Here is a 13,838-nt window from a genome sequence, read left to right as displayed (position 1 = left end):
GTACCCTCATCCATTTTTTCCTCTCCTTTCCTCCTATATTTTCCATTCATCTTTCTTTCCAATAATTGTCTCTGTCTACTGTCTGCTCTAATGATGTGACCAAAATATGGTACCTTTCTCTCTTCGCTGTTATGCACTAATTTTCTCTTTTCTCTAGCCATTTCCAGCACTTCTTTATTCATCTTTCTGGTGGTGCAGGATGTGCAGAACACCCTCCTGTGTGTCCACATCTCGAATGCATTCACCTTATCAATAGTCTCTTTTGTTTATTGTCTAAGTCTCTGAGACATATGACATAGATGATTAAATGTAGCGCCTTACAATTCTTTTCACATTCAGTTTCTTTGATGTTAACACATCCTTCATTCTGACAAAGCTGGTCTTGGCTATCTTAATCCTGCTTCAAATCTCAATCATATCTCTCATTGTCTGTGATAATCTGCCCAAGGGTATGTGAACATTTTGACTTGTTCCTGGACTTGTCCATTTATTTCATTTTTTTCTTTCTGGGGTTAGGCCTCATCATCAGGGTCTTGGTCTTCTTCACTTTCAATCTTAATCTATATTCCAGATTCCTTGCTTGCACTTTGGTTACAGTTTCCTCTTGTGCCTCTTCTGACTCTGCACTCAGTGCAATGTCATCTGGTATCTCAAGTTCTTGGTGATCAACAACTCGCCCACCCTCTCCTACCTCCAGTGTTGCAAGCTGGTAGACCTTTATGTCTCGCGAGATAGCTTCAGTGTACTGGTTCAAGAGTTTTGGGGACACAGAACTCAGGCCATTTGATATATTCTGTATTCTGACAGTTACAGTTTGGTATGAGTTTTTTTTATTTCAGGCATTGGTTGCTGAAGCAGCAATATCTGTGAATTCCATTGAAACCTGTCATTGCATGTCCTTCACTCCAGTCAGATGATGAACCCTGGTTCAGTGAAGTGTGTAGAAGATGCAGCACCATACCAGAAATGAGGTGTCAACCTATTGTTGCTGCAATGCAGGATTGCGTGCATGCTAAACAAAGGAAGTAGCCGACTATTGACAAATGTGTGCCTTAGTTTGAGATTTGATAACCGGTTTGTCTGAGAAAATTGGTGATATTCCTTTGGGTGGGAATGGAAATAGGAATGGAACGGAAATAGGTGAGTCAGTTTCAGCGGGAGCATTGCGGAAGGAGGTTGCTGGGAGGTAAGTCAACCTTTAAAAGCACTTGTCTTTGCAGGGGCAGGCCAGTCGATTTCGGCGTGAGAACAGCTGGTGAGTCAGTTTCAGCGGGAGCATTGCGGAAGGAGGTTGCTGGGAGGTAAGTCAACCTTTAAAAGCACTTGTCTTTGCAGGGGCAGGCCAGTCGATTTCGGCGGGAGTGGAGCTGGCTGGTTAGTCAATTTCAGCAGGAGCTGAGAATTTTTCTTTTTTTTTTAATTAGTTTTTTAGGCGGGAACAGGAAGTCGACCCGCGGACGTCTGGGAAGACCCTCACCAATAAATTCTGGTGGAGAGGAAACCCGAGACACTACACGTGTAGTGTCTCCCACCCGCCCTCCTCCTCTAACCTAATAATAAAACCCATTGGTCTGAGGTAAGTACCATATTTTTATTATATTATTATTATTTTTTATAAAAATTTAATTTAGTTGTTAGCCAGATCTTGGTAGAAAGTTAGAGGAATGGCAGGGAAGGGAGTGCAATGTTCCTCCTGCAGGATGTTTGAGGTGAGGGATGCAGTTAGTGTCCCTGCTGATTTTACCTGCAGGAAGTGCTGCCATCTCCAGCTCCTCCAAGACCGAGTTAGGGAACTGGAGCTGGAGTTGGAAGAACTTCGGATCATTCGGGAGGCAGAAGGGATCATAGATAGCAGCTTCAGGGAATTAGTTACACCAAAGATTGGAGGTAGGTGGGTAACAGTAAGAGGGACTGGGAAAAAGCAGTCAGTGCCGGGATCCCCTGCGGTCGTTCCCCTGAGAAACAAGTATACCGCTTTGGATACTTGTGGGGGGGGGGACTTACCAGAGGTAAGCCATGGGGTACGGGCCTCTGGCACGGAGTCTGTCCCTGTTGCTCAGAAGGGAAGGGGGGAGAGGAGCAGAGCATTAGTAATTGGGGACTCTATAGTCAGGGGCACAGATAGGAGATTTTGTGGGAGCGTGAGAGACTCACGTTTGGTATGTTGCCTCCCAGGTGCAAGGGTACGTGATGTCTCGGATCGTGTTTTCCGGGTCCTTAGGGGGGAGGGGGAGCAGCCCCAAGTCGTGGTCCACATTGGCACTAACGACATAGGTAGGAAAGGGGACAAGGATGTCAGGCAGGCTTTCAGGGAGCTAGGATGGAAGCTCAGAACTAGAACGAACAGAGTTGTTATCTCTGGGTTGTTGCCCGTGCCACGTGATAGTGAGATGAGGAATAGGGAGAGAGAGCATTTAAACACGTGGCTACAGGGATGGTGCAGGCGGGAGGGATTCAGATTTTTGGATAACTGGGGCTCTTTCTGGGGAAGGTGGGACCTCTACAGACAGGATGGTCTACATCTGAACCTGAGGGGCACAAATATCCTGGGGGGGAGATTTGTTAGTGCTCTTTGGGGGGGTTTAAACTAATGCAGCAGGGGCATGGGAACCTGGATTGTAGTTTTAGGGTAAGTGAGAATGAGAGTATAGAGGTCAGGAGCACAGATTTGACATCGCAGGAGGGGGCCAGTGTTCAGGTAGGTGGTTTGAAGTGTGTCTACTTCAATGCCAGGAGTATACGAAACAAGGTAGGGGAACTGGCAGCATGGGTTGGTACCTGGGACTTCGATGTTGTGCCATTTCGGAGACATGGATAGAGCAGGGACAGGAATGGATGTTGCAGGTTCCGGGATTTAGGTGTTTTAGTAAGCTCAGAGAAGGAGGCAAAAGAGGGGGAGGTGTGGCGCTGCTAGTCAAGAGCAGTATTACGGTGGCGGAGAGGATGCTAGATGGGGACTCTTCTTCCGAGGTAGTATGGGCTGAAGTTAGAAACAGGAAAGGAGAGGTCACCCTGTTGGGAGTTTTTTATAGGCCTCCTAATAGTTCTAGGGATGTAGAGGAAAGGATGGCGAAGATGATTCTGGATATGAGCGAAAGTAACAGGGTAGTTATTATGGAAGACTTTAACTTTCCAAATATTGACTGGAAAAGATATAGTTCGAGTACAATAGATGGGTCGTTTTTTGTACAGTGTGTGCAGGAGGGTTTCCTGAAACAATATGTTGACAGGCCAACAAGAGGCGAGGCCACGTTGGATTTGGTTTTGGGTAATGAACCAGGCCAGGTGTTGGATTTGGAGGTAGGAGAGCACTTTGGGGACAGTGACCACAATTCGGTGACGTTTACGTTAATGATGGAAAGGGATAAGTATACACCGCAGGGCAAGAGTTATAGCTGGGGGAAGGGCAATTATGATGTCATTAGACGTGACTTGGGGGGGATAACGTGGAGAAGTAGGCTGCAAGTGTTGGGCACACTGGATAAGTGGGGCTTGTTCAAGGATCAGCTACTGCGTGTTCTTGATAAGTATGTACCGGTCAGACAGGGAGGAAGGCGTCGAGCGAGGGAACCGTGGTTTACCAAGGAAGTGGAATCTCTTGTTAAGAGGAAGAAGGAGGCCTATGTGAAGATGAAGTGTGAAGTTTCGGTTGGGGCGATGGATAGTTACAAGGTAGCGAGGAAGGATCTAAAGAGAGAGCTAAGACGAGCAAGGAGGGGACATGAGAAGTATTTGGCAGGAAGGATCAAGGAAAACCCAAAAGCTTTCTATAGGTATGTCAGGAATAAGCGAATGACTAGGGAAAGAATAGGACCAGTCAAGGACAGGGATGGGAAATTGTGTGTGGAGTCTGAAGAGATAGGCGAGATACTAAATGAATATTTTTCGTCAGTATTCACTCAGGAAAAAGATAATGTTGTGGAAGAGAATGCTGAGCCCCAGGCTAATAGAATAGATGGCATTGAGGTATGTAGGGAAGAGGTGTTGGCAATTCTGGACAGGCTGAAAATAGATAAGTCCCCGAGACCTGATGGGATTTATCCTAGGATTCTCTGGGAGGCCAGGGAAGAGATTGCTGGACCTTTGGCTTTGATTTTTATGTCATCATTGGCTACAGGAATAGTGCCAGAGGACTGGAGGACAGCAAATGTGGTCCCTTTGTTCAAAAAGGGGAGCAGAGACAACCCCGGCAACTATAGACCGGTGAGCCTCACGTCTGTAGTGGGTAAAGTCTTGGAGGGGATTATAAGAGACAAGATTTATAATCATCTAGATAGGAATAATATGATCAGGGATAGTCAGCATGGCTTTGTGAAGGGTAGGTCATGCCTCACAAACCTTATTGAGTTCTTTGAGAAGGTGACTGAACAGGTAGACGAGGGTAGAGCAGTTGATGTGGTGTATATGGATTTCAGCAAAGCATTTGATAAGGTTCCCCACGGTAGGCTATTGCAAAAAATACGGAGGCTGGGGATTGAGGGTGATTTAGAGATGTGGATCAGAAATTGGCTAGCTGAAAGAAGACAGAGGGTGGTGGTTGATGGGAAATGTTCAGAATGGAGTACAGTCACAAGTGGAGTACCACAAGGATCTGTTCTGGGGCCGTTGTTGTTTTTCATTTTTATCAATGACCTAGAGGAAGGCGCAGAAGGGTGGGTGAGTAAATTTGCAGACGATACTAAAGTCGGTGGTGTTGTCGATAGTGTGGAAGGATGTAGCAGGTTACAGAGGGATATAGATAAGCTGCAGAGCTGGGCTGAGAGGTGGCAAATGGAGTTTAATGTAGAGAAGTGTGAGGTGATTCACTTTGGAAGGAATAACAGGAATGCGGAATATTTGGCTAATGGTAAAGTTCTTGAAAGTGTGGATGAGCAGAGGGATCTAGGTGTCCATGTACATAGATCCCTGAAAGTTGCCACCCAGGTTGATAGGGTTGTGAAGAAGGCCTATGGAGTGTTGGCCTTTATTGGTAGAGGGATTGAGTTCCGGAGTCGGGAGGTCATGTTGCAGCTGTACAGAACTCTGGTACGGCCGCATTTGGAGTATTGCGTACAGTTCTGGTCACCGCATTATAGGAAGGACGTGGAGGCTTTGGAACGGGTGCAGAGGAGATTTACCAGGATGTTGCCTGGTATGGAGGGAAAATCTTATGAGGAAAGGCTGATGGACTTGAGGTTGTTTTCGTTGGAGAGAAGAAGGTTAAGAGGAGACTTAATAGAGGCATACAAAATGATCAGGGGGTTTGATAGGGTGGACAGTGAGAGCCTTCTCCCGCGAATGGATATGGCTGGCACGAGGGGACATAACTTTAAACTGAGGGGTAATAGATATAGGACAGAGGTCAGAGGTAGGTTCTTTACGCAAAGAGTAGTGAGGCCGTGGCATGCCCTACCTGCTACAGTAGTGAACTCGCCAACATTGAGGGCATTTAAAAGTTTATTAGATAAACATATGGATGATAATGGCATAGTGTAGGTTAGATGGCTTTTGTTTCGGTGCAACATCGTGGGCCGAAGGGCCTGTACTGCGCTGTATTGTTCTATGTTCTATGTTCTATGATAGTCGTTAAATTTTAAAGGCCATCAGTACCCGATTGAGGGATCCAGCATCGGGGAGGAATAGGTAGATGTTGAGAGCCATCTCCCTGCCCTTGCTGCCCACTCCCCTTCGCTACTTTACACGCCCTCTCTTGTGACCTCCATCTACGAACCCCTCTCACCATCGTTCACCTGTGGCCTGGGTCCTGGGCCTCAAGTGATTGTTGTACCAGTTCCAGCCATACTCTCACTGGTGGCAATGCCATTTGAAACAGCTACCAGCCTCTCATTGGCCACCAACCCTCGGTAGGTGGTACCATGGTTCTTATCCTGGGGAACGGCCCACTTAGCATGTATCAATGGCCTCCCCAGAATGATACAAAGCGGGGGTCTTGCCAGCTCTCAATTCCGGCAATGGTCTCTGAGTAAAAAAAGAAATGGTAACTTCCATTAAAAATATCATTAACCCAAGAAGATTGATTGGTGGTACAATTGACAGGTTAGGTGTTGTTGTATATATGAAAGAACTTTTAAGTTCAAATGCAAGTAAATGATTATTCAAATTATGTCAACAATTAGATTAGATTTCAGGTGCAGTATCCAGGTCTGGTCTCTGATGAGTTAATATTGTTATTTTGTTATTTTGGAGGCACCATAGTAAACAGTGATCTGGATGACTGCAGCATGAAGGAGCTACTGTGACAAATTGAAGGTCTTGATGTCATTTTTTTCTCTTTAGGCCAAAGAGAATGAAGAAGGCAGGAAACAATGAAGGTACTTGCAATGGTGAAAGAAACTGATAATACGCACATTTGCCAGCTCTTTATTCTGGATGTACAACAGAAGGGAAATAGAAAGACATGGTGATGTGAGCAAGATACGGAACAAAGCATGAAACAATGAAATGAGATGTACTTGCTTTTCAAGAGGTGTAGGTCTGTACAGAAAACAGATCAAATGAGAAACCACCCAAAAAGAGATTTATTTTAAAGGGTGCTGACAGCTGTTGTAGTATTCCTCAGTAAAGAAGATGTATTGGGTCATGTAAGAATAAGCAAGCCTAGAGACTGGAGTTTAGAAAGAAGTTAAAAGAATAATGACAGAAGATGGAATAGATATTTCTATATTAATAAAATATATGAATATGTTAAAGAATAGAAAAAAATGTATTGTATTAAATATATTGATTATTTTATCACTAGTATATGTGGTGTTTGACCTGATTGACTGAATTCTAAAAGACAGAGTTAGTTCGACTGAACATCCTTTGATAGCTTTTTGTATTTTGTAGAGTTGTAGATTTTTACAGCACGGAAACAGGCCCTTCGGCCTAGTTTGTCCATGCCGCCCGGTTTCTATCATTAAGCTAGTCCCACCTGCCCGCATTTGACCCTTATCCCTCTATACCCACCCAGCCCATGTAACTGTCTAACTGCTCTGAAAGGAAGAAATTGTACCCGCCTCTACCACTGCCTCTGGCAGCTCGTTTCAGATGCTCACCACCCTCTGTGTGCAAAAATCTCCCCTCTGGGAAGTTGCATGGAAAGGATCAAGAAATAAGAGGTTGATCACGATTCAGAACAGTTTTACATTCAGCCACCCCTTCGTGGCTTACAATTTCAAGGTGCGCCTCCTCTGTTGTTTAACTGAAGCATTAATGCTGAAGGATATATCCTTAAGGCTCGTCCTCAGCTGGTTTCATTGAATGGTCTACTCTGTCAACCACGTACAGTCAGAACATATAAGGTTAAATACAGCCTCTGTGTACCTGAAGGCAAAGCGATCCGCATTGCTTCACACAGCAGGTTAATGTCGTCCCCGTCACCATTCATTTTACTGGGAGCTGTGGAAGGGTCAAGTTTTCATAACTTGGCTTCATGGATCCTTCCATCTTTCATGCATAGTATGCTGCGGAGAAGATCCTGAGGAACCTTCAGCTGCGGAGAAGATCCTGAGGAACCTTCAGCTAAATGGCAATGGTCACTGATGTGAACCCTGGTGTTGTATCCAACTCTGCCACCCCATGCCTATTGGAGTAATAATTCTATTGAAGGTGGAGTTTGGGGGCAAGTTCTGATTCTGTCCCACTGGAGACCCAGGTCCATTTATCTGGATCAGGATACATTTACTGGGTACAGGAGCTCCGATGATATCTGACCACTGATGATGACTATGCACAATATGCTCCAGAGAAAATTATTTCCACCTAGACAGAATATGCCATTACAAAGAGGAGAATATTGAGAGTGGAAATTCAGCAGATGAAGAAGCAGCATTTATAAAATCAAGAATTCTGCCTCAGCCAAAACGATTATCTTCAAGAAGTAAATGCTTGAGGGCCGAACGGTAGCTTAGTGGTTAGCACTGCTGCCTCACGGCACCGAGGTCCCAGGTTTTATCCCGGCTCTGGTTACGAATGTAGTTTGCACATTCTCCCCGTGTTTGCGTGGGCTTTGTCCCAACAACCCAAAAGATGTGCAGGGTAGGTGGGTTGGCCATGCTAAATTTCCCCTTAATTGGAAAAAAATGAATTGGGTACGCTAAATTTATTTTTAAAAAGAAGTAAGTGCTTGAAAGAAAAGGAGGCCGCCACAAGGCCTGTTCCCTAGCTTGAGATATAATCACTAGCTTCTGAATGACTTCCCTGAAAAGTAGACAGTATTGATGGAAAAAAAGATACTTTTTTTGCCGAAGCTTTTCATCTTGTACTCATCAAGACAATTTATAAATGTAAAGGGAGCAACAATTTATACTATATGAAAAAAGAGTAGTGATTTGTTGGCAATCTGGATTTAAAAAATGCTTGTTGGAATTGTGTAAGAACCATGAGCTGCCGTGTGATATATAGGAAAGATTTTGTCCTCATGGATCGCTGTTTCCGTCTATATATGGGCTGCCTAAGACACACAAATATTATGTCCCTTTTTCGCCCTATCTTATTTATGACCAGTTCTGCACAATGTGAAGTCGTCAATAGATTTGTGACGACAAGTTTTGAGCAGGTTTTCCACAGACATGTTGTAGGATTCCCTCACATTTAAATTCATCATACAGGAATTACATATCAATACCAAAGCTGTGTCCATGTGCTCAATTGACATTGTTAGCATAATCATTAAGTTTCACTCAAGCAAGCCATAGATATTTGCCCTACAGCACTATATCATGTCGATCTAGACCCGCCACCATTGTGTGAATCAGTATTCATCAAACTTATGAATTTGGCAACTCGAGCAGTTGGGTTCAGTTTTAATGATACCGAAAACTGAGAGGCCTTGATAGAGGGGACATGGAGATGTTTCCACTCGTAGGAGAGACTAGAACCCAAGGGCATAGCCTCAGACTGAAGAGACTATCTTTTAAAAATGAGATGAAGAGAAATGTCTTCAGCCAGAGGGTTCTGAATCTGTGGAACTCATTGCCACAGAAGGCCGTGGAGGCCAAATCACTGGGTGTCTTTAAGACAGAGATAGATAGGTTCTTGATTAATAAGATGATCAGGAGTTACGGGGAGCTGACTTGAGATGCTGCATACCTTTCCCTTTCAAGTACTCCTCAAACTACTTTGAAGTAAACGGTGTACTATTATCACTGACAATCTGCTCTGGTGTTCCGAATCTTGCAAATAGTTTGTCTAGTTTTTCAATGGTCGGCTCAGTCATCGTTCAATTCATTATCTCGACTTCTGGCCATTTTGAGTACACGTCCACAGTGACCAAGAACATGTCACCCTCCAGTGGACTAGCATAATCGATTGTATTCTCTGCCATGCTGAGTCGGCCATTCCACGGATATAATATGCTCCTTAGTTTTGCACAAGATTGGCATTGCCCAACTTTCTCTTCAATTTGAGCATTTAATCCTGGCCACCAAAATCCTTACCACACCAGGATGTCCCTCATGCAATTGGTAAAGGACTCTACTACTACAGTGGAACGGTGGTTAGCAATGCTGCCTCGCAGTTCCAGAGACCCGGGTTTGATTTGGCCTTGGGTGACTGTCTGTGTGGGGTTTATACATTCTCCCCGTGTCTGCGTGGGTTTCCTCTCGGTGCTTCAGTTTCCTCCCAGAGTCCAAAGGTGTGCAGGTTAGGTGGATTGGCCATGCTAAATTGCCCATTAGTGTCCAAAGGTTAGGTGAGGTTACAGGCTAAAAGGGTGAGGCCGTGGGCCTGGGGCCTAGGTAGGTTGCTCTTTCAGAGGGCAGGTGCAGATTCAATGTGCTGAATGGCCTTCTTCTGCACTGTGGGGATTCTATATAAGAACAGAGGAATAATCACAACCATGCCCCATAGTAGAACTCTATTTTGTATTGTCAGCTGAAGTCTCCATGTGATGTAGGGCTTGACGTCTGGATATTCCTCATGAACGTTTGACAGCGTGCCTTTTTGGACCAAGTTCATCATCTTTCCCATTACAGGATTGGTTCTTGTATATCTTTGAACTTGAGATTTAATCACAGGTACACTTTCCACGAGTGAAAACTACAAAATATTGACAACATTTTCTTCTGGGGAATGCCTGACTTGTAATAGCAATCGTAGTAAAACGTCAGCATTTGCATGCTGCTCGGGCTTATGATACTGAATACTATAAGTGTGTGTCGACAATATCAATGACCATCTTTGCAATCTACTAGCTGCCAAAAGTGGTTTACCTTTGTATGGCCCAAAGATTCTAGCCAAGGGTCGACGATCTGCCAAAAGGGTAAAATAATGTGCATCAAGGTCACGGTGGAACGTTCTTTTTCTAGCTGAGCATTATTAATTTCTGCGCCAGTAAGAGTGCGTGAAGCAAATGTTATCAGTCGCTTCTCTCCTTAAGGCATATTGTGCGAGACGACTGCATCAACCCCATAGGGTGAGGCATCACAAGCTAATTGCAACTTCATTTTTGGATTATAATGAGCTAACAGCTCTGACTTCAGTAAAGTTTCTTTCACTTCATTGTGTGCATTTTCTCATTCTTCTGACCAGTGCCATGCCTGTTTGACACATAGCAACATGTGCAAAGGCTTCAATCATATTTCTAAATTCGGCACAAATTTACCATAATATTTGATCAATCCTAAAAATTACGTTAATTGTGTCACAGTTTGAGATCATGGTGCTTCTAACATTGCTGACATTTTCTTTTGTGTGTAAGCCATTTTTTCTGATAATATCCCCAATAGATTGATGGATGACATGAAAAAGTCACATGTTTCTTTCTTACCTCTCAGGCTGTCATTCTGTAGCTGCTTCAGAGTTCGCCAATAAAACCACTTAGAATGTGATCCGTGGATCTTTGATAAAGGGCAGGTGCAGATATTATTCCAAGTTGGAAGTTTGCGGTAACGAAACAAACCTTTCTGCGTTACGATGATTCGGAGTGGCTGTGATTTGGCAGTCACATTCAATTGCGGATCAGCCTGTGGAAAAGTCCATTTTACTGAATTTCTGTCCTTCAAAAAGTCCAGCAAACAAGCCTTCAATCAGTAGCAGTGGTTAATGATTTACACACAAAGCTGAGTTAATAGTAGATTTTAAATCTCCACAAATTCCCATCTCGCTTTAATACAGGAATAATTGGTGTTGCCCAATCACTTGTAGCAACAGGTTAAATACCTCCTCTCCATACTAGTCTTTCCAGTTCTTATTCAACCTGAAGCCTAATGGAATATAATATGGTTCCAGCTTTGAAACATTTGGGTGTGCTGTCTGGCATGAGATTTTGGTGTCACTCAACTCCAGCCATAGAACCAAGTGAATATTTAAACACCTTCTCATACTTTTTCAAGAAGTTTTCAAGAAGCAGTTAGATGTAGAACCTGGGGCAAAGGGGATCAAAGGGGATGAGGGGAAGATGGGTTTGGGCTATTTAGTTGGGTAAGGACCGAATATTTTCTGTGTTTCAGAAGTTGTTGCAATTTGCTCTTTCATTGCACTAATTGATTGACTGTTTCCCAGTTAAGCCAAATCTTTGCCAACCAATCTCTGTCAAATAGAGCAGGAAAGTTTCCGCGGGCCACGTGAAGAGGCAACTTCGCTGTCTGCCCATTTGCTTCACCATAATGCATCCTATTCATGATATGGCCTCTTCAGTGTACATCCTTCACATTATATGGTTTTAAAGGCAGATGTTTCAGCTTTTGATGATAAATTGTATTAGTGATACCGCTGCGCCTGCATATCTACTTGCATTTTAATTTCATGACATTGAAGTTTTGGATATGCCCAAAAACGATATTGATCGCCCTGCATTGACAAGAAACCTAGCTTAAGCTCTTGCAATAGTTCAGTTTTGCTGTCTTTTGAGTGATCAAGAGCTTCAGCCACTAATTTGTAGACATTACTAGATTGTTTACTTGTGTTGTTGTCCTTGCAGCTTCTTGGTAAAGGGGCTTTCTGAGCCCACCTTCGCAATATGGCACTTCTTACCGCCATTCTTGCATGTATTTGATTTACTCCAGCATTCCCTCACTTCATTTTTCATTTCATTTAATTTTCATTTTCATTTCCTTTCAGTGTCCAACCTGTATACAACAGTAAAATGGTTGCATCTTTGCAGCCTTGTCCCTTGAGGTATCCATTTTGTGGTCCTTTGCTCTAGCCCCTATCCACAAAGTTTCTCTTGCAGCAAACTCCATAGATGTGGCAACGTCCACAGCAGCTTTCAGAGTTAAATCGCTTACAGTAAGCAGCTTCCTCAAAATAGCTTCACTGTGTAACCCACAAACCAGCCTGTCTCGAAGAATGTCATCAAATGTTCTACCAATTCACAATACCAAGCTAATCTTCTTAAAGACGCTATAAACTGTAAAATGCTTTCACCTTCTTCCTGACTACAGTCATGAAACCAAAATACTTCTGCAATCAATAACAGTTTAGGAGAGAAATGTCTCTCTAAATTTCCATTAATTCATTGAAGGTCTTGTCTCCTGGTTTTGCTGGGTGAACAAGATTCTGTCGCAGCATAAACATTTTACGGCCAGCTAAGCTGAAAATATAGCGATCTTTAGGTCCTCCGGTGCCTGATTAGCTGCTAAAAACAATTAGAATCTTTCTTCATATGAATTCCACCTTTCATAATCCTCATCAGATGCGTCCATTATGTACTTTTTCCCCCCCAAGTTTTGGATCCCAGCTCCTAGCATCTGTGTTTCGTCCCATCCGGAAAGTCTGGCACAAACCATCCCTTGAACAAGTAACTAGGAATCCTGTCCCCTTTTTGCCTGAATATTTTTTGCCCAACTAGAGGCCCGTGAAGAATCAACAGACTCCGAAATCCCTGTTTCCCACAGCCCATGTAGCCTTGCCATATGCGCGGTGTCTGCAGCCCAAACCCAATTCACTTTGTGCAACAAAAACGCAAGCAAGCTCTTCAACCTGAAAAGGTAGCTCTGCCTTACATCTCCCCATGGATGCTGCTTGAATAGCTGAGTGTTTCCAGCAGTACAGGTTTTGCTCCTTGATTCCGGCTCCTGAAATACTTTGAAGGGGAATCCTGCCAGGATGTTGAGATTCATTTTCTGCTCAGAGAAAATGGTCAAGTAGCACAGGAAGGGCCACAGAATCTGAGTGCTCCTCCCTGAGACACCTGCCTTGATGTCAGTCTTTAGACTGATTTATCAACCAACTAGAGTCACGAGCACCCATACAGCAATCAGTAAACTTCTTACCATGGCACTGCTTTTAAGAATCAAGTAATTGCAATCAGCTTTAAGAGTCTGCTGAAAAGCGTGAAACTTTCCATTTCAATACTGCCGAATACCTGCAGTCCTCTTCTCAGAATTCATGAAGGCAAAGCGCAATGCTATTGGCTGAATCCCTCCGATATCAGCAGTGTCCCTTTTCTATCTGCATGCAATTTATTGAAGTCCTTTAAGAATTCCAATGGAAGTGTGCAGAGACATTCAAATGAGAAGATTTGATTTCATAACAAAATAGTGCTCAAAATATAAGCCTTCTATTTTCCTTCATAAACCAGCCCATTTTATGTGTATACCTCTCCCTGTTTGCTGATGTCTTGATACGTTTATTCATTCTGTTCCCTTTTGTGATCTGGCAAACTCCCACTCGTCAAATTCAAAGAGGCATGTAAGGTCTGGCAGCAATTTGTGGGGAGCTACTGCTCGCGATATTTTCCCTCCCCTAACACGAGCTTAAAATTAACTTTTAAATCAGCTTCAAAAACGTGTCACTCCTTCAGGAAAGAAGCTGTTCTGTTTTGATTTTGTATTTGACCTTGGCTTTGGTTGACAGTTGAAAAAGAAAAATAGTAAATCATCATGCACCATCCCATAGCCCGATACTGATATGTT

General features: G+C 43.6%; 1 long non-coding RNA gene across 1 annotated transcript in view; it reads right to left on the bottom strand.

The window, feature by feature from the left end:
- Positions 1-10,941, bottom strand: part of LOC140411739 (uncharacterized) — a 122,993-nt gene extending 112,052 nt beyond the window's left edge. Inside the window, exons 1-2 of the long non-coding RNA XR_011940980.1 lie at positions 10,751-10,941; positions 10,194-10,232 (exon numbers count right to left, since the gene is read on the bottom strand). This is a non-coding gene — a long non-coding RNA (uncharacterized lncRNA). The remainder of the gene's footprint in view (positions 1-10,193; positions 10,233-10,750) is intronic.
- Positions 10,942-13,838: the final 2,897 nt, after the last annotated feature.

Source organism: Scyliorhinus torazame, chromosome 4 (assembly GCF_047496885.1).
Source record: "Scyliorhinus torazame isolate Kashiwa2021f chromosome 4, sScyTor2.1, whole genome shotgun sequence".
Lineage (NCBI taxonomy): Eukaryota > Metazoa > Chordata > Chondrichthyes > Carcharhiniformes > Scyliorhinidae > Scyliorhinus > Scyliorhinus torazame.
This window is presented reverse-complemented; position numbering and strand designations above follow the sequence as displayed.